Source organism: Panulirus ornatus, chromosome 3 (assembly GCF_036320965.1).
Source record: "Panulirus ornatus isolate Po-2019 chromosome 3, ASM3632096v1, whole genome shotgun sequence".
NCBI lineage: Eukaryota > Metazoa > Arthropoda > Malacostraca > Decapoda > Palinuridae > Panulirus > Panulirus ornatus.
The window spans coordinates 71160291-71177790 of NC_092226.1; the positions used below are offsets into that span (position 1 = coordinate 71160291).

General features: G+C 48.2%; 2 protein-coding genes across 3 annotated transcripts in view; both read left to right on the top strand.

The window, feature by feature from the left end:
- LOC139763261 (uncharacterized) overlaps positions 1 to 139 on the top strand; it is a 3441-nt gene extending 3302 nt beyond the window's left edge. The window contains exon 3 of the mRNA XM_071689205.1: positions 1 to 139. This exon is cut by the window's left edge and continues 1143 nt beyond it. The gene's annotated coding sequence lies outside the window, so the exon portion shown is untranslated.
- A 2499-nt stretch (positions 140 to 2638) lies between these two features.
- LOC139763269 (uncharacterized) overlaps positions 2639 to 17500 on the top strand; it is a 36897-nt gene continuing 22035 nt past the window's right edge. Inside the window, exon 1 of one of the 2 annotated variants that reach the window (XM_071689235.1) lies at positions 2639 to 3061. The gene's annotated coding sequence lies outside the window, so the exon portion shown is untranslated. Of the gene's footprint in view, positions 3062 to 10377; positions 10899 to 17500 lie in introns of those variants that run through there. The other variant, XM_071689216.1, reaches the window with a different exon arrangement.

The following is a 17500-nucleotide window of genomic DNA, read 5'->3' on the forward strand; positions in this document are numbered from 1 at the left end:
AAGGCGGTGTGATGCACCTTCGAAAACGCATATTTCCGGACCCTTGTCCATAATTGTGCTGAGATCATAGTGCAAATTGTGTAAAACAGGTGAAAAAAAATGTTAGATTTTCAAATAAAACTTCATTTTCTGTTACTTCGATGGATGTTTGATATGAACTACCTTTTTTTTTTTAAACCGTAACAAGTGATAATGATGATGATAATGATAATGATAATAAAGGCGAAAAGATGAAGTGTGGCAAGGCGGCTGGAGTGGATGGTAATGTGGTTGAATTTCTTAAGAAAGCGGGTGACTGTGTTGTCGATGGGTTAGTTTGGGTTTTCAGTGTAATATATAGAACATGGTGAGGGGCCTGAGGATTGGCATGCATAGCGCCAATGTATAAAGGCAAAGGGAGGGACAAAAGGTGAATGTTCGAATTCCAGACTTTGTTGAGTGTGGCTGGTAAACCATATGGTTGAGTGGTGACTGAGGGGATTGGACCCCAGTACGTTCGAGAAGACTCCTTATGTCAACATTGAAAGCCCAAATTCTTTATCAAGTCTCCTGTAAGGCATGTAATCAAAGGACCTTCTGAGCAGTCGAGAATCAAATACACATAATCCGTCCATCTGTAGATCTTCTTTTTTTTCTTTTATTCGCTTAAGCTGTCGTTCTCTCTTTCATGGTAGATTAAGCGCTTCGTCGCACATGAGAACCTCTCTCCCTGGCAGTCTGTGACCTCGAGGTAGGTCCTCCTCCTACGGTGGAGATCCTTCGCCTGTGGTCTGATCACAGTGGCGTCCCGATCTCGCTGACACCACTTGCAAGCACCACTCGAGTTGCCTTGCCCCAGAGCTTTCCTCGACGAGGAACATCTGCAGCGGGAAGTTGAGGCACAAATGTCTTCTCCCTCAGCTGGGTTTACTCACGGAAATCGAGAGCTCCCTAGGCAGCCTTCACGAAATTCTGTCCAAAAAAAAAAGGGGGGGGGGGAGAGGAAAAAAAAATTGAGGGAGCTCTTTTAACTCGGGCTTGGCTATTGGTCTGGGTTCAGCTCCCTACCCCTGCCTGACCTCCAGATTCCCCCAGTATGACCCCGGATCCCCACCCTCCCCAGCATGGCTCCGGATCCCCACCCTCCCCAGTAAGGCCCCCAGCTCTCCACCCCTCACCCTCCTCTGCTCCTACTTCAAATGAACTAATAACGAGGTAGTTAAGCTCCAGTGTCTCATTTTTTTAACAACCACTTAGAGGCGAGAGGCTGAAGGCAAACAGCAACAGCAAACAGCAGCAGCAGCAGCGGCACAACAACAACAAACACCAACAGCAGCAAAGAGTAACAGCAGCAAACAACAACAGCAGAAAACAGCAGCACAACAACATCAAACAGCGACAGCAGCAGGAGCAGCAGCAGCTCCTCCTCACTGACCGTAAGACCCGTCGCTGAGAGGCTGGTGCCACTCGTCCTCACTATTGATTGAGGTGTGTGTGTGTGTGCTACGCTCCACTCTAGCCCAGAGGTTACGCCCGCGTCAGGGAGGGAGGGAGGGAGGCAGCTACAAGCAGTGCGTGAATGACGGTGCTCCTCTGACGCAATGAATGGTGGTGCTCCTTTGAAGCAATGAATGGTGGTGCTCCTCTGACGCAATGAATGGTGGTGCTTCCCTGACGCAATGAATGGTGATGCTCCTCTGACGCAATGAATGGTAGTGCTCCTCTGACGCAATGAATGGTGATGCTCGTCTGACACAATGAATGGTGATGCTTCTCTGACGCAATGAATGGTGGTGCTTCCCTAACGCAATGAATGGTGATGCTCGTTTGTCGCAATGAATGGTGGTGCTCCTCTGGCGCAATGAATATGGTGGTACTCCTCTGAAGCAATTAACCTTCAGTGCTCCTCTGAAGCAATGATACACAGTGCTTCCCAAAAGCAATGAGCTACAGTGTTCCTCTAGAGCACAAACAAACAAAAAACAATGCTCCTCTGAAGCAATGAACCACAATATTACCCTGAAACAATGAGACACAGTGTCTCTCTGAAGCAATGACCCCCACAGTGCTCGTATCACAAGCACTGTGGGGAGCCGTGCTTGCCATCAATGGTACGCTCCCCCCACATCTCTCTCCCACTTGTTGGTCTCTTCACAAACCGTTCTGTTGCTACTCTGAACCTCTACCTGGTGTTCTGTCGCTACATACGTTTGTCTGTCTGTCTCAACATATATATATATATATATATATATATATATATATATATATATATATATATATATATATATATATATATATATATATCGTTTATCCTGATCTTTCCCATTTCCGTATGTACAAATGTTACGAAAACTAGAGTAATACAGACAGACTAACGGGGCAACACGAGAGTGTATAAAACCCTCTCCACAGTCACACAGATAGTAATCATACACACACAGATCATACCTATAGCTACATTTATGATATGTACATCGATGAATATGTACGAAGAGACACACAGATGGGTATAGCAAAGGGGAAACAGAAGGTTAGTTGCGCGCACTTGGGGCTGGGCGGTGCGCGCGCTGGGAGTCGGTCAATATCCCGAGCGACGGCGAGCCGCTGGAAGGGCCTGTTATCTCTCCTGAGCAGCAGACGCCCGCGTCGGCCGTCGTGCAGCAGACACCGGTCGGTAGTGAGAGTCTCTATTGACTCTATTGACTCACAGTGTCACTCAAATGAGTCAGTAAGACTCACTCCTCTACCACCACTCCCCCCTTGAGGAACAAAAGTGTTATTTTTTTTTCTTGTATCTTATCCAAACGGATTGCCCCCAGACAACATGGGTCCTGTGGGGCGGCAAAAGACTTTCGCCGCAGCCCGCGTCTAGACAAAGACTTTAAATCTCTCCCTTTAAGGCAGAGACGTTACTGGAACTCCCTAAAATATTGCATCGATGTTATGTAAGAGACAAGAGCGAAAATTAATCACTGGACCACATTCCATCGGTGCCAAGTGGAAGGGTGTGTGTGTGCGGCCTGGGATATACACTAAGCGATCTTCCCATCTGCCATACGTAGTGTGATCATGTTTTCTCAAAGTAGGTCTCAGGAGAACTGCTATCATTTTCCTATATTGTCTGTGTCTGTGTTATACTCCTCTGTCACGGGAGTGTGTATATATATCTGTGCTTCTGGGGAATCCCTGCTCGTTCATATTGATCTAGTTCGAGTAAATCCCTATCCTTAGAGGAAAAGGAAATAAAAGATATTGCGGATATATATATATAAATGATGGCTTTACTGTGAATTGTGAACGTACGTGGAGTCATTCATTCTTGACGTTCAGAGAAAGAAAGGCTTCCTTCTTCACCACCCTCCCCGCTAACCGTCCCCCCTACGTGTGCCTAGCTCATACTTGTCATTTGGGTAAGCCCATGAAATTCTGTAGAACACGTTCTTCTTTCACCGTCTGCCCGTCAGTATTGGCCACATGTTGCTTGCTCGTCTGTGCCGCACTGTTGCTAGGATCCGGGACATAGTGCTTATGATTAATGAAAACGAGGAAGACCTTTACAAGTTCCCGAAAAAAATGTGTTAATTCTTCGACAACGTATCGAAAATGGATAACAAATTATTAATTCTGTATAATCTGAAAACAGACAAAGTAGTGGTTATAATCTGGGGGCTTATAGGAATTATATGATATACTGATTATATTAAAAATTGGGAATTTCTGCCACATTTCTAGATATGATAGAGGTTACTATTACCGTATTAGCCGAGTTAGGGATGGATTTTCCCGTTGAATATTACCTCTCGTGTATATATATATATATATATATATATATATATATATATATATATATATATATATATATATATATTCTTACGAGTCCACGGAGAAATGAAATACAAATTCCCAAGTGCACTTTTGTGTAATAATCACATCAGGGGGAAATGCAAGAAAGAAATGCAACAGTCAGTTGGTATACAACGAAGAGACGTAGCTAGGACACCATTTCTTCAGGTGCTAAATATAATTATAGGATTGCATACATTTTCGCAACATAAAAGCCCAAAATTATGTAATCGGACAACCTAGAAGGTGTTACCGGGCTTCTCACTCCTAAGGGAGTCGACATTTCCTTGCTACTGGAAGTGGCGCAGCCTTGGGTTGTCTGTCGGAGGCTTTAGAAAGAGGTCCTGAGTAATATAAGGACTCTCACCGAAATTGGTCATGGGGTAATTATATAACTATATATAGCCTAGCTCTCACTGGTAGAGTTCCTGCAGCTTTAGGCTACGCTATATTCAGTATCAGGAAGAGAATAGAATCCTTTAGATTGTGAAGGCCTTTAACAAACATACATTTCTTTGTTTTTGTCAGGAAAATATCTAAATGTTGACAGCAATGTGTGCTATTTTCAAGATAAGATAGGTCCTCCTTCAGTAATAACATTTTCTTGACAACGTTTTCTTAATATTTTGCAAACGTTATATTTCCATCTTTTTTTCTTTACCAAAGCAGCAGCGCCTTATTGAAAAACAGAAGATTAAAGTCATATTAACAAGCACCAACAGACATGTTTGTCCACATATTCTGTGCCATTTTGTTTCGATAAATATTGATATACATCGAAGAGACGAAGCTAGAACGCCATATATTCGACCTCGTAACTACAAATACCCACGAATCAATTCAGCCATTAGGCTACGCTAGCGCGTAGTCTACACTGTACGTGTTGCATGACAAACATTCCCGTTATCCACCCCCTTTCCCACTCTCCTCCAATTCCTCGAAACCAGAGGGAGGTTTCAGAAGACGCGCGTGGTGGGAATTCCTTTCTTCAGAATTCTAGTGTGATACCTGTCATCACGCTGAGATATGACAGATAATTGTGGAGCAGCGGGACGACCGACACCCCCCCATTCCACGAGTGACTTTCACTGATGCGCACAGAACTACACTATATGATAAAGCGGCACAGCTTATCTAGGACTTACTACACCCGCTCTGATACCAGACGAGAGAGAGAGAGAGAGAGAGAGAGAGAGAGAGAGAGAGAGAGAGAGAGAGAAGGATTTTCTTGCATTTTCACACTGTTGTCTGTATATATAACACGCTTTTTATATTCATAATATACTCTGTATACAAGTGTGAGTGTTTGCGTGTGTGTGTGTGTGTGTGTGTGTGTGTGTGTGTGTGTGTGTGATACCGGAAGGGTAGAGAAGCGTGTTTGAGGAGGAGGGACACAAGTGCCTTCCGGATGGAGGGTCATATAAGAGCAGACACATTACTCTGAGAAGGAGAATCACAGAGAACGTTCCTGAAAATTAGAAAATGGAAAACAAAACCCCTCAACCTCGCTTAGGAAAAAAAGAAATCTTTTTTTTTTTTTTTTGGACTATGAGAGAGCTGTTAGAAGAGAGATTATGATACGGATAGATTGTGGAGATGATAGATATCACCTCTATTGCCTATAAAACATTTAAAACCTCCTGGAGGTCGATTAGCACCACGGTGAAATTTCCAAAGACAATCTAGTTTCTTGGGCGTCGAACTAACTGGAGGCGAGATCATGAGATGGGGGGGCACTCGTCACAAACATTACAATACGCGTTTCCCGCCGCTGCTTACGACGAACTGGAAGATCAAGATGAACTGGTCTATGAACACTTGAGGTTTTTCAACCAAAGAACTCATTTGGATGGCTCCAGGTGATCAGGGATTATTACATTTAGGTCAATAGAGATTATTACACCCAAGACTTCTACCTCATTCACCTTTCGTAGTGAGAGAGCGTCTATAACCGTACTTCGCCTTCTCGTTCTTGCTACCGGGATGTAAAATTTTGCACTGATCACTATCCAAATTCTTTTGCCACCTGAGAGACTACAAATTCACCCTTCGCTTTTTTGAGATATGTGAAATCAATTTAAGATAATTCCGATGAATTATAAAAAAGAGAAGATATTGGTGAATCATACATTATCTTTATTCGACCCTCATATTTTTTTGAGATCAGTGTCGTTTATTTAAGATCATTCCAATGAATTGTGAAAAAAAATTATGAGATATTGGTGAATCTTCAGTCGATCCAGAGTCCAAGAGAGAATTTCTCATCGAAGTAACCGAGGCAGTGACTTAGACAAATGCATTTCAGTCACTCGTGGTCTGAGGGTGTTGCAAAATGTTGCACCATTCCAGGAGGCCGAGTCTTCGAGGTCAGATGGGCGTGTCCAGGAAGCCCTGGGTATTGTGTAGCTCCACCTCCTTACATATGACCGTGCACGACCGTACGACCCTTTGAACACGACCGCACGACCCTTACAGCACGATCGTACGACCCTTACAGCACGACCGTACGACCCTTACAGCACGACCGTATGACCCTTAGACCACGACAGTACGACCCTTACAGCACGACCGTACGACCCTTTGAACACGACCGTACGACCCTTTGAACACGACCGTATGACCCTTTGAACACGACCGTAAGACCCTTTGAAACACGACCGTACGACCCTTAGACCACGACAGTACGACTCCTACAGCACGACCGTATGGCCCGTTGAAGACGAAGGGACGACCCTTTGAGCAAAACGGCACGACGACACAACCCAACGAGCACGACAGCACGACACTTTGGGCACGACGGCACGACCCTTGAGCGTATTGGTACGACACCCTTGGGATTACGACGACCTGGCCTTTTCGGCCCGACCCTTAAGGGTTAGATCAAAGGCCCAGGGCCGTCATATACCCCACAAGGGTCGTATAGAGTCGTGCTCAGGGCCATACTCTCCTGAAGAACTTCAGACCCAAACACTCCTAACAGACTTCAGGAAGCCACTGGGCTCCAGCCGTCCAACTGGCTTCAGGACACCGCCATTTTGCGCCTGAAGTAAGATAAGTTATCTTCATATCTTCGAGTTATCTATACAAACTGTTTGGTGTGGGGGGAAGACGGTCTCTGAGAGACGTCAGGAGGTAGATGGGTGGCGACGTGGCACAGAAAGGGCTCACAACGGTGCGTCCGAGGCTGACATGGCTCGTGCCGAGGACAGGTACGGCTGACGACGACGGGAGGCCCGGCTGACGACGACGGGATGCCCGGCTGACGACGACGACGGGAGGCACGGCTGACGACGACGACGGGAGGCCCGGCTGACGACGACGACGGGAGGCCCGGCTGACGACGACGGGAGGCGCGGCTCATATTCCATAACTGAAATTCCAATACCATGGGGATGGGAGGCGCGGGGATGGGAGGCGCAGGGGGCGCGGGGGGGGGGGTCGTGTCTGGCAGGGGCGTATTACCAGGTGTGGGGGGGGGGGAGGGGGAGGGTTTACTAGGGGGAAATACGAGGGGGAGGTAAATCCGTGGAGGTCAGAGGAGGTGAAGGCCTCACTTATCCTCGAGAATGGAAGGTGGGGCCTCGAGCGTTGCTGACAAGACGGTGGGCGAGGCATAAGACGGTGGGCGTGGCATGAGGAGATGGGCGTGGTAAGAGAGGATGGGCGTGGTAAGTGAGGATGGGCGTGGTAAGGGAGGATGGGCGTGGTAAGAGAGGATGGGCGTGGTAAGTGAAGGTTGGCGTGGTAAGAGAGGATGGGCGTGGTAAGAGAGGATGGGCGTGGTAAGGGAGGATGGGCGTGATAAGGGAGGATGGGCGTGGTAAGAGAAGGTGGGCGTGGTCAGAGGAGGTGGGCAGCACCGTACAAACACCTGTCATGAAATAAAGAGAGTGGGAGAGATGCGAGTGCGTAGGCGTTGGTCGCGGGCGTGGACACAGGAGAGGCGTGGTCGGGGAATGAGATGGTCGAGGTGTGTGTGTGTGTGTGTGTGTGTGTGTGTGTGTGTGTGTGTGTGTGTGTGTGTGCTGGAGGAGGGCCAGGGTTTCGAGGCTGATCAATAGACGACACAGTCCCAGCGGTCGACCCCTCTGTGTGTGAGTGTGTGTGTGTGTGTGTGTGTGTGTGTGTGTGTGTGTGTGTGTGTGTGTGTGCATCAAAGGCCCGACCCTGGCTTCCCACACATTCACAGGCGTCATGTGTACCACCTCTCCTGTATTACACCTGGGACACATACTGTAACCCTGGCTTCACCCCGGGCCATATACTGTACCCTGGCTTCACCCCGGGCCACATACTGTAACCCTAGCTTCACCCTGGGCCATATACTGTACCCTGGCTTCACCCTAGGCCATATACTGTACCCTGGCTTCACCCCGGGCCACATACTGTAACCCTAGCTTCACCCTGGGCCATATACTGTACCCTGGCTTCACCCTAGGCCATATACTGTACCCTGGCTTCACCCCGGGCCATATACTGTACCCTGGCTTCACCCCGGGCCATAAACTGCTACCCTGGCTTCACCCCGGGCCATATACTGTACCCTGGCTTCACCCCGGGCCACATACTGTAACCCTGGCTTCAACCCGGGCCATATACTGTACCCTGGCTTCACCCCGGGCCATTATGTCCCCCAGGGTCTCTCCCATGGCATTACGAGGCTAATAAACAAGGACTCATGGAAGGTTCAGTCTCATCTCTGCTCCTTCAACTTCCTCGTTTACCACATAATCAAATTTAAGCATCACACGATACATTGTTTTTTTCTTTTAAAGTCGTGTATCGTACATGATATTTTCAATATCCATGCTCGTAGGTGGGGAGATAAGATATAGTAATGAGAGTGAATCATGGTAGTAAGTGGGGAGATAAGATCTGGTAATGAGGGTGAATCATAGTAGTAAGTGGGGAGTTGAGATCGAGTCACAAGGATGAATCACCCCCTCTCATCCTAGAGTGTTCCATGACACACTGGCTACAGGACATGCATGTTCCTTGTAGACACTCCCGAAATTTGTGTCTCCATGATTCCCCTTCCTCACCATGAGACACTGTACCTACCCTACCAGACTTATCTCCATGTCATCACTACTTTATCCAGTGTGTGTGTGTGTGTGTGTGTGAAGGGCATCTTCCCCTGCTTCGTGCACCAACCTGATTGGTCCTTCTCAGGTCCCGTTGTGTGTTTGTCGTGGGTCGTTAGAATGCCTCGAACAATTGTACGTCATGAACACAACCATGCAATTTTTTTACTTTACCACACAGTTTTACCCTTCAAATTATCTGTGTGTGTGTGTGTGTGTGTGTGTGTGTGTGTGTGTGTGTGTGTGTGTGTGTGTGTTTGCCCTCCTCTCGACCTTCTCTATTAGTTCTTTGTTTCTCGTCCACGAGACAAGTGAGCTAAGACGAGAATACTGTACGAAAAAAAAAGGAGATAAATATACAACGAACTACTTGGCGTAATGAGGAGGATGACGTCAGCTAACAGAGGTGACGTCAGTTGACTCAGGGGTTGGGGGGAGGGGAGGGTAGACGTCAGTTGACTGGGGGGAAGGGGAGACGTCAGTTAACGGAGGGAAGGGGAGACGTCAACTGACTACGGAGGGATGGGGAGACCTCAGCTGACTACGGAGGGAAGGGGAGACGTCAGCTGACTACGGAGAGATAGGGAGACGTCAGCTGACTACGGAGGGAAGGAGAGACGTCAGTTAACGGAGGGAAGGGGAGACGTCAGTTGACTAAGGGGGGGGGATGGGAGACCGTCAGGCCTGACTGGGGAGACGGGAGACTTCAGCTGACTTCAAGAGACGGCTGACGTCATCTATACGAGGAGAGTAATGTTATGAGCGGGTCGTCAGCCTGAGCCAGGAGGGGAGGCAAGGCTGTAATCTGCATGGATACAGATCAATACAGTAGGCCAACACACCCCCACAACACCCCCTAACCCCACCCATAATCTCTCTCTCTCTCTCTCTCTCTCTCTCTCTCTCTCTCTCTCTCTCTCTCTCTCTCTCTCTCTATGGGCAAGTCCTCCCCTTTTGCTTGCTTCTGGAGAAAATGTTTTACGAGCGACTCCGGCGGCTTTCCCATGTCCTCATGGTGTTAGGTTAGGTCACGTCTCGCACCTTGACCTCTGGACGGGTGGGGTGGGGTCAAAAGGTCATGATGATTAGTTTCATAACCACCACCGTGAGCACGATGGTACGATGGGTTGTTCCTTTGACCTTACCATTCAGGGTTTCAGAGCTAGGCCAACATACCTGGTCGTGCTCAAGGGTCGTCACTATCCTGTTTAAAAAGACGAAGAAAAGAAAAAGAAAAATATATCGACATCCACGATACGTTTTCTTCCTTAAGAACAAATACAGAGATGTATGATCAAGTTCCGGAAGTGCGCAACAACTGAGCGAAGTCTGACTTATCGACGGAGTATTTCCGTTGTGGTTTTATGAAAGGGAGTTGGGGGGAGGTGCGGTGCAAGGGGTGGTGTGTGTATTTAATTCCAACTAGGGCAAACTGCGAGATGGAAATCGCATACAACACTTGACAGAGTCGGGTTGTAACCACTTGTGGCTAAGTGGACCAAGCGGGCCGACGAGAGAAGTTCAGAGAGAGAGTGCATTTGGCTCGTGCGCTGCTGCCCCTCTGCTTCGCGTGGTATGTGGCAAAGAGCAGCGTCTGTGGTCAATAGGAACCCATTACGCAACAGTCTTGAGTTCATCCCTCGCCAAAGCAAAGCTATCTTTCAATTAACTTCCTCAGGACTCTCTCTATAGTGTGTAGGGGGTTAGGCCCTGTGGCACGCCAATAGACGGGACTGGAGCCATATAGTCTACTCGACGGGCGTCAGTACTTAATGAAGGAGATCAATAGGGACACAAGGGGCCGCCGCTAGAGAACAACAACTCCCGCCTGGTTATATGTGTGTGTCGCGTGTCGGACTCAGTCTGGTACCACAGCCCCCAGCACACACACATACCTGCTCCTCGCTCACACCTGCTCTTCCCCACCCTCCGTCGCCAGTGTCCACCCCGTGTGTCGGCCCTGCTTCCCTCCACTCCTGTAGCCTGCATCCGGTAAGTGCCTTCCTGGGCCCGCCTGTGACCCCCACTTGGTGTTATGACGCATGTGCCTCCCTATCCCGAGGAAGTGATGGTGTGTTTGGTGGTGGTGGTGGTGGTGGTGATCTGTCGTAACTGACGGTGTAGTCGGCGTAGCGGTAAAGTAGTGTTGCCACAACCTCCCCAGGCCTGGTGGGGGGAGGCGTTTCCCCCTCTGCATGTTCCTCGTGCACGATGACTTACGCTTGTGTGTTTTCTGTGTTTAGAGTTTAAAAACTGTCTGTCTGGCGTGGGCGAGGTTGGCCCCGCTGGCTGTATGACTGCGCCGGGGGTCCTACCTCACATTATGTAGTTTAATATCCTTCCTCGTCTGTAGTGAATGATGCAATAGGTCTAGGAGAATGCCCTTCTACGTCTGCATCATACCAACCACAATGTCTCGTCCCCCTGACCTTCCCTTCTCTCAAATTCCTCGTGTGGCCAGAGCGCTGGCGCTCTTTCGCCAGGGGACTAGTCGTCAAGTTAGGCGTGGGAGGAGTTGTAGGTGAGAGAATGATTCGAGGGAGGAATGTTAAGGAGGGATGAAGTAGACCTCAGAGGGGGGGGGGGGGTCTTAGTTAGTTAGCTCTTCCCTAGTAGTGCTGGGTGACGGAGAAGAGTGCTGGGATGGCCTTAGATCTACCCTAGTAGTGCTGGGTGTAGGACGGGTCTTAGCCATGTTCCAGCAGTGCTAGGAAAGGGGGAAGGGGGTTGTCTTAGCTAGAACGTGCGAGTGCTAGGTGTGAAGGACGATATACCAGTGGCGCCGCACTGGCCCTCCTCGAAGCGTAGCGTCTCTGAAAGACCCGACATCTTGAGGCATATCTGGCGAAGACTGATGATGGCGGGTTATCCCGCTGGTGTTGTGGGTCATGATGGTCCTCCCCGAGGTCTTCCCGAGGTGATGGTGAGGGGGAAGAGACGGGAACGGAGGCAGAGAGAAGTGAGGAGTGAAGGAAGGATATGGGAGACGTCAAGGCTGGAGAAAGATACAAAATGAGGGTTTGATGATAGGAAAAAATGATGAAGGAATGAATGAAGAGGGAGGACAAGAACGTAAAGGGAGGGAAAGAAGAAGAGGGAGGAAGGTGTTCTGAATACACTTAAGATGATTAACCAATTCTCGTCTAGCTACAATATTCAGATTACAAGAACTCTGGAAGTTTGAGTAAATCAACTTATCGAATACTTTTTTTTAATACTTCTTATCTTTTTCACAGAATACTTGACGTCGCAATACTCTTATACTAGCTATCTCTTTACTAGATTGAAATGCAGCAAAACTAAAAAAAAACAGTGCTCTAAAAATAACTGTAGCCACTGTAATTAATATGATGCACTTTTAAGACATGACAGAAAAAGGCTCGAGAAAAATACCAGAGAAAACGATGTCAACATTAAGAATATGAAGGTAAACTCATTTATACTGGAGATGCGTGGTGATGACCTGTTATTACCAGCCATGTAGGCGTCTGAAGTCCGTGTGGCGTGCTAGGCTGGGACAGTTGGTTTTAAATTACTTGGACAACATAACTGTCATGAACACAAAGTATCACAACAGTTGCGCATGTAAATGACGCTCAGGAGAGGGACGACGTGGCAAATTGGGCTAATTTCGTAGCATGACGAAAGACCAAGGAAATTTTTAGGTGTCGATATAGATATATCATTCGCGATTCCTACACCAAGTGTCACAGATGCTCCACAAATGCTCTCTGGATGAAGAATATTGTCAGTGTCGAGACATAAAACGAGAACGAACGAAAAGACTTTAAGAAATTCTATGACTGACAAAGGCACTGAAATTTCTTTCGGAGAAAAAGGTCAATAGTTTCTGTACATGCCTGCTACCCGAGCCCCCGAGTGTGGCTCTGAAGCTTCAGGTAACTCACTTTGATAAAAGCGAAGGCTTGTAATCAATTCTGGGGCCATGACGGAACAATTCCTCCACCGACAATCGTGAAGGAATGTACCCTAAGGGAGTCCATCATGTCTGCTGCCCTTACTCACTCGGGGATTTCCAAGGAAGAGTAAAAACTATTGATTATGGGACGCTGTTGGCTGTGTCTGTGGTCTGGGGCCCCTAGACATGTGTACTAGTGCCTACCCTGCCTTGTGGGGTCCCTAGACCTGTGAACTGGTGCCTCCCCAACCTTGTGGGGCCCCTAGACCTGTGTACTGGTGCCTCCCCTGCCTTGTGGGGTCCCTAGACCTGTGTACTAGTGCCTCCTCTGCCTTGTGGGGTCCCTAGACCTGTGTACTGGTGCCTCCCCAACCTTGTGGGGTCCCTAGACCTGTGTACTGGTGCCTCCCCTGCCTTGTGGGGTCCCTAGACCTGTGCACTGGTGCCTCCCCTGCCTTGTGGGGTCCCTAGACCTGTTCACTGGTGCCTCCCCTGCCTTGTGGGGTCCCTAGACCTGTTCACTGGTGCCTCCCCTGCCTTGTGGGGTCCCTAGACCTGTGTACTGGTGCCTCCCCTGCCTTGTGGTGGTCCCAGGATTTCCCTCCTGTGCAGATATACAGACGTCATTAGATTTTCACGTCTATCGTTGACTCACTGTAACGTAGACAAACATACACACTTACAAATAGGTTTAGTTACGCACACACACACATACACACAGTGTTCAAGGTATCACAGAAGAGAGATCAAATACCACATGAGGTGGACAAAGGACAAAGGTCACACCTGTCTACGAGATAGGACACTGGGGAGAGGCGCTGTGCTGCTGATCACTCTCCCTGACGACTGTCGTCTGTCAGGTACTGGAAAAGATAATCAAGGAAACAAATGGTTGACTTTCATCAGGGGAGAAATAACTTAAGGGAGAGGAAACACGGTTTCAGGGAGAAGAGCTTATGTGCCACGAGCCTGTTACATTTCTACGAGAGAGTGAGCTTTGGAAAGAAGAGAATGTTGGGTGGATCTTTCGTTCGTATCTGGAGAGCCAGAATGCACTTGACGATGACCCGCATGGGAGGTTGATTCAGACGCCGGATCCTCAGTCAGGAATGAGGGCAAGATTCCCTCAATGGGAAGGATACGTGACAGAGGCGCTTTCTTGAAATGGCTTAAGGTCACCAGCGGGTTCTGTTCTGGGACCATTGCATTTCTTGACCTATGTAAATTACGTAACCAGAAGCTATTTACATAACTCTTGCGCGAATATGTCTGCAGATGATGCAAAGGTCATGAGGCGAGCGAAAAGCCTGGATGATTATGTAAACTTAGAAGTGGACCTGGACAGAGTTCAAAGTTGGTAAGGCTAGAACTAGAATATGGGATTCATCTTTGCTCACCGTACCTACAGAAGCACAAAGAGATGATAGAGAAGGTCTAGAGGAGGGCAACTTAGATGGTATCACGATCAAGACGAACGAGTTGAAAGGGAAAGCTTATAGAGGCCTTGGAGATGCCCTACTATGGAAAACAGAAGAGTAAGGAGTGACCTGATCACAACTATTAAGTTTACAGACCAGACTGATGACGAAGAGAGTCAAGTTTTTCGAGAGATGTAGGGAGAGAGGAACCAAAAGATATAACAAGATATCAAACAAGAAACTCGTTAACAGAACGTGAAAAAGAACTTTTATAGTATGAGTGATGAGTTAGTAGGAGAAATCAAATGAGGATCGGGGTCCCTGTGAGTGTAGGACTTCCTACACTATACGTACAAATAGGTGATTGGGTCGTAGGAGGAAGCGCTACGGAAAGTAGCAGCAGACAGCAGCCGCCCAGGCTATCTAGGTCCCTCGTTCCAGTCGTTCTTGGTGCAGTGAGAGTTGACACGGTCGGAACTCCCCTCCTCCCCTCTCCCTCTCCCGGGGCTCTGTTACATAAACTGCGTTGATGGGGCGGGCAAGAGAGAGAGCGAGCGAGGCGTGGGGGGCGAGTCGACGTAAAATAGAGAGTATTTCTTGCTTTTTTTGGGGGGGAAGAAGACGTTCTTATCACAGGAGGAGCTGATGCCTTGCTGTTGGTCTCAGGCGACGGGCACGTGTGAGAGGGGGAAAAAAACACCCTTGGCTCTCACTCAAGTCCCGGGTGAAGGGGAGGCATGGATAGTGTCGACAGCCTTGTGGTCTAGAGGGAGTAGATGGAATGTCGACCGAGCAGGCTGGTCTATCGACCCGAGAGGAACCCCAGGACTAAGGTCCATGTGCGTGTGTGTGTGTGTGTGTGTGTGTGTGTGTGTGTGTGTGTCTGTGTACTATACACCTGCACACGACGAGGTACAAGTTCGATAACGGGAGTTATGATCGGAGGATAATGACCCGGGCCAGGGGGTGTTGGATGAGGCCGAGAGAAATATCATTCAGCCAGGCAATGGAACGAAGGATTCTGAGTGTGAACTGTGAGGGGAGTTGTGCAACCGCCTGAGCCACGGCACAGAGCCAACATGACACCCCGGGCTGTGGCACAGAGCCAACAAAACAGCTCCAGCTGTGGCATAGAGCCAACAAAACAGCACTGGCTGTGGCACAGAGCCAACAAAACAGCACTGGCTGTGGCACAGAGCCAACAAAACAGCACCGGCTGTGGCATAGAGCCAACAAAACAGCACTGGCTGTGGCACAGAGCCAACATGACACCCCGGGCTGTGGCATAGAGCCAACAAAACAGCGCCAGCTGTGGCATAGAGCCAACAAAACAGCACTGGCTGTGGCACAGAGCCAACAAAACAGCACTGGCTGTGGCATAGAGCCAACAAAATAGCGCCGGCTGTGGCATAGAGCCAGCAAAATAGAGCCGGCTGTGGCATAGAGCCAGCAAAATAGCGCCAGTTGTGGCATAGAGCCAACAAAACAGCGCCAGCTGTGGCATAGAGCTAAGAAAACTGCAGCAGCTGTGGCACAGAGCCAAGAGAACACTCGGAAAGGGTCCAGGATTGATGACGCGGGAAACACAGCGAGACAGACCATTAACCGAAGTGAGGGTTAGAAGGTAAATCTGGGAGGCGGGTCTTGAAGGTATGTCGAAGCCAGGGAGTTCTGATAGCTCAGCAGCAGGAGTGACTCGGGAATTTTGTCTCTCTCTCTCTCTCTCTCTCTCTCTCTCTCTCTCTCTCTCGAGAGAGAGAGAGAGAGAGAGAGAGAGAGAGAGAGAGAGAGAGAGAGAGAAAGAGAGACGTGGCAACCACGGCGGAAATGTGACTCAAGTCAGACAGGCCCTTGGCGGAAATGTGACCCAAGTCAGACAGGCCCACAGACGTGACAGACCCACGGAGGAAAATGTGACTCAAGTCAGGAGAATGTGGCACTCTGACTGACTAACCCACAGAGGTGCAGGGAGAGTGTAGTAACTGAAATGGCAATGACCACCTTAAGGCTGACGACAGCAGAGGGTGACAGAAAATGCTAAACATGAAGGCTGAACGATCAGAGGAGGAGGAAGATCTTGTATAAAGTGGACAGAAATGGATCATGGTAGAATGAAAAGAGGAGAACGCGTTATGTGGTCGAATCACATGTGATCCGATGGATATTGACATGCGATCGGAAGAGAATATAGGTTGTCATGTTTGATGCACAACACCAGCTCGAGATGTCAGGTTACACCAGCGATTCTCAAGGAATGGAGAGATGAATATGTGATGTTGTGGAGGTATGAGTGTGAAGCGTGGAGGATTTTCGCTTAGGCAGAATGAGAAGTCAGTGTGGAGATCTGGGGACGCGCTGTACAGGAAGGAGACATATATCATTACAGGTTAGATCTTACGTCAGAGATAATGAGTGCCAGAGTGTAAATACTGACACCCAGGTACGATCAGAGAATATTCTGTCGGTGTTGACTACTGTAAAAGGAGGAGAGATAAGGGAGAGATAAAGGAGAGATAAGGTAGAGATATAAGATTCTAAAATAAGATGGAGGAACAAGGGAAGAAAGAGATGGTGAAGGTAGGTAGAAGGAGCATAAGGTTCTTACTATAGACTTAGTGGTACATACGTTGATGGATTGGACGGGGGGAAAGAGAAAGATTTAATAACGTGAAGTGCAGCGTTTTGATTAAACCACACGTCCTCTACAGGTTTAATAAGAGATTAGACTAAACTTGTTTTAGGAAGATGAGCAATACATAGTTTCCCCCCTACAGTAAATATAGGTATTGAGATAAAGAGAAGCATCGGGTACCCATGTCAGAGATTCAATGTATCTATCTATCTATCTATTAATCTTTCTATCTATCTACCTATCTATCTATCTATCTATCTACCTGTCTGTCTGTCTATCTAGATAAGTGAAGAGGAAATTATACAATGGAAATGCGAACACACGAAAGCCCTCCAGTTTATTAACTAACGCCAGGCTAAACGCTCGCTGGACAATCTAAATTCCAGATGGACGTCAGAACGTGAGAAACGTGGCGATGGTCTCCCTCTAACGTTACATGATGGGAAATCAGACCATCATACCACACGAGCAGGAGTCCTCTATGTCACTATCATCACTTCCCAGGACTAGACCCTGTAAACAATGTTCTCCATGAGGACATGGAGGAAGGTGTATGTCTTATACTTTCTTTCCCTTACGTTAAAAGTAACCCAGACTTATCTATAAACATTATAAGGATATAACG